Below are 4156 nucleotides of genomic sequence, written 5' to 3'. Positions count from 1 at the left end.
CTGGTTATGGCTCTAAATATGCATTTCTTTTGTCTGCATTATAGTTACTAACGACTGGCTATTCACAGGCTATTCATAGGTTTCAAACCCTAATTTCTTTAATCAAAGTTCTCAATTTTTTTCTCAAATGCCCTTCTTGAATAAAGAAACATTTCAGTAAACAATCCTATTTAGAAAAAATCATAAAAGAATAACAGTTCGGTGGCAGGTGCACCCAGGGCTAGCTAGCATGTTAGCTTAGCACACCATCAATACACGACAATATATGAGATTAAAACCATGTTTGTGCTCCAAACTTACTTTAACTCAAGTCGAGTGTTTTAAATAATCTTCTGTGATCTAATTTGGCTTCAGATAAAAAAATCAGACAGAAAATATATTATTTGATAGTATTCTGCACGATGATTAAGTCTATATAGATTAGCATTACATTATAAATATAATCTATTATTATGAAAATACCTGGCATGGCTTAAAGAACACAGGCAAATCAGATATCATTGCAATCATGTTTATTGTCTTCAAAACGTCTTTATCTGCATGTTACAGCGCGATCTCTGTTAGCTGTGTGTGTGTTCGAGGCTTCCTGGAATGTCACATGATTGGCTCTTCTTCATGTTCCATATATGGACTATTACTGTGCATATAGCGCCCTCAGGCTGCTGGTATGAATTGAAAACACAGTAAATCAGAGTACCAAACGCTCATAAAGATTACATCGACGCATTTGGGTATAAATTCAATAAATATTATTCCTGTCTGTAGAAATATGATGTAAATCTATGAGAATCTATCAATATTTCTTCAAATCTGCATATTTTTGAGCTAAAGCCCTGAGGGACGTTGTTTTGTGTATCGCTGTCATGACGACAGCACAGAGTTTTTTTATGAATGGGAGAGGCTGACACGCATAATTCATATTAAAGGTATCACTCATTTTTTCATTTCATAACTCCTGACACAAATTAAGACATAACTGTCACTATGAGTTTCTCAGAATACAATAGTGGTCAAATACTGAAACTTGAGTCTTATATCTTTTTAATGATGTATAGTTTGTCAAGGTATAACATTAAATCTGATAGTAATTTTGAATTAAATAAATAAAAAACGCTTCAGTGCGCGGGCGCACTGGCAACGGTTAACAGGTAAAAAAAAAAAAAAAAAAAAAAACTTTTTTCATTATTTGAACAAAAATGAGACTGATTGAATATGTAAAAATATAAACAAACAAAGCAGAGAATAAAACAAACTTTTAGGGAAAAAATATAGGCCTATTATGCTACAACAGAATTGGTTAACATTAACGAAAGCAAAATATGTAAAAATAGGCCTACATTTAAAACAAAATAAAACAAAACAAATTCGTGGCCGAATTCAAATCGGTTCAAATACCGAACAAACAGTAGTAGACCTAGGCTATTCAGACGATAGCTCTGTGGTCAATGCATTAACAATAGCCTCTCGGAGCTTCAACGATCTGAGGTCGAATCTCAGTGTAGCTGACAGTGTTTATGTTTTTCCGTTCTTGATGCTTAAATATGCATCTGTTTATTAAAGTCAATCATCTTGTTTAATTATCAATTGTACATTACAACATAAATTTGCAACATTCCAGTTGTGCCGCTGCAAAGACGACACTGATGAATCTGATGAAGGAAGAGGAAGACTGTCAGCCGATTGCACCAGAAAATGAAGATGATGAAGCTCGTCTTTAATCTGCTAAATTATTTTTTTTGTGTGTGTGAATCATTCGCGAGATTGAGATGACTGACAGTGATACCCGGCCATAGCAACGGAAGACAGATCGAACAAATCAGAAAAATACTTTCAATACAGTATTACTTTCAATTAAAAAATAAACAATGAAAATGTAAAAGAAAAAGAAAATTAATTAAGTTTGAAAACCCATCGCACATTTCAAGGTATGAATAAAGTGTCGGGACAGTTTATTTATTTAAACAGGGTTGCATCGATAGAGTTTATTCCCTTTGTGATGCAAAATAAGAAACACAGAATCTTATTCTTGCAACATTTTAAATTTCTATTGTCAAAGAAATTGCAGCTAAATTAAAAAATGAAAACGGTACAAAACGAAAAAAGCTCAAAGCAACATAAATTAAGAACAGGCGTTTTTCTTTGCCTCTCTCGCGCTGGATAATTTTTTACGAAGTTTGGTCTCCCTCACTGCGCGCGGCGGGTCTTTCTCGAAATTAAGCATGAATAATACAGCTGATAATACTGTATATGTCGCTGTGTGTCATCCACACAAATCACGAAAGAAAAAACTGTAACAAATAGCTTTTGTTCCTTCAAAGATACAACATGCCTTGCTGAATTCACCTTACAATAAAACGAGGTGGGTCGCGAATTAAAGAGCTCTGTATCTGCTAAATTGAAATTGTGTGTGGAAAACCTTTAAATACAATCAATAACACTACAATATATAATTTAATAAGATATAGGGCCTACTGTACATAGGCTATGGACTTTTGGAGATTTTGAGATTAATCCTTAAAAGAATGTTGCCTTTGCCTGCTCATCAGGCTGGCTCCGACACTCTCCATATGAAAGACGGAACATTAACACCTCTGTCCTGCACCCCCACGATAAAGCAACTATTGCCTTCTCCAAACCCCCCACAGGCTAGCTGAGTTTGCAAAACAAAACAAAGAGTTTGCCACTCGTCGTGGTGTGCCAAAACACTTAATTATAAACTTCAATATTTCATTCAAAACAATCTCAAAACGCTTTGTGACATTTTGAAAAGCCGTGGATGCATTACTGCCACTGGAACCATGAACGCAACAGAATACTGGTTCTGATTTTATTGTTTGTCGTTTAAACGTCATAGGCTATATATGTATATGTATATATATATATATATATATATTAACAGAACTGCTTTTGAAATTACGATTGGAATTATTATAGGCTACAGAAGTAAAGTCATTGTATAATATTTGTTCCTTAGTGTAAAATGGAAATGCATGGTGATTTTATTTTGTAAATAGGCTATAAGCAAAAAACTATGTTTTAGAACTAGACAAATCTCTCTGCATCAACAATAGACTATAAAATGCATTAATAGGCTAATTTAAAAATATCAGAAGTCCAAGTTAGTTCGGGATTCGAACCCGTGTCATCTAAATGATCGTAACGTAAGTTCAACCACTCGGCCATGATTCACTCGTTGCGACATGGCCTAACGTTCCAGTGTGTGTTCGCTCAAACGCTCTTCATTCAAATGAACGCGCTGCCGCGTTTGTCGAACACTAATTCAACATGCCAGAATAAAACCTGGCTTTAGAACAATGCATAGCGCCACTTGTCGTGGTGTGCCAAAAAATGTTCAATAATTTAGTTTCATTTATTTCAGTGTTAATGTTTGAGTTAAAAAAATCCTCTACAAATTAAATTAACACAAAGTCGGCTATAAGAGTAAAAAGCAAAGGGCTTACAGTCTTAACATTTAGGCTACTTTGCTTAAATTCGATACATTTATTTTCAGTAGGGCCTAATAAATTTGTTGGGATGTAATTTCAGTATGCTTTACCAACGCTATGTATTCAATTAAAGTTCCAAGAGGTCTGGTATATATTTCCTTCCCAGCTGACACTAATATGCAAGTGCACAGCAAAATTCTATTCTAAAAAAAAAGTCTATAGGCCTACTATACTGTTGTAGCCATTAAATAATCTCATTTAGTATCATATTTGTTAAAATATTATAATGTTATTTTTTTCCATCTATGTTGAATATGAAAAGTGAACAGCAAGAGTAAGATAGGATGCATCGAAAAATGGATATGGAGTGGGTCAGACATGATTTTGACCACTTCATTAAGTTTTGTTTAGTAGAAAACCTTTCTTTAAAGTGAATTTCGTTTTCTATAAATTGTATCTTAATTTTAATCAATTTTTCATCAACCAATTGCCTGGATTTAAATAAGTAAGAGAAGCAAATATAACAGACACTAATCATGGAGGCGCCCGCGCGGTCACTTGCATTGCACGTCAGCTGGAGCGCATCTCATCCTCCTAACTTAACGAAACTCAGCGGATGCCTCACACAGACATGATAAATACATCAAATACACAAAGCTTGAAATGTCTTCAAACGAAATAATTCAAAACGAAAAGAAAAAGGCTACTCT

The sequence above is a fragment of the Rutilus rutilus genome (assembly GCF_951802725.1).
Source record: "Rutilus rutilus genome assembly, chromosome: 5".
Classification (NCBI taxonomy): domain Eukaryota; kingdom Metazoa; phylum Chordata; class Actinopteri; order Cypriniformes; family Leuciscidae; genus Rutilus; species Rutilus rutilus.
This window is presented reverse-complemented; position numbering follows the sequence as displayed.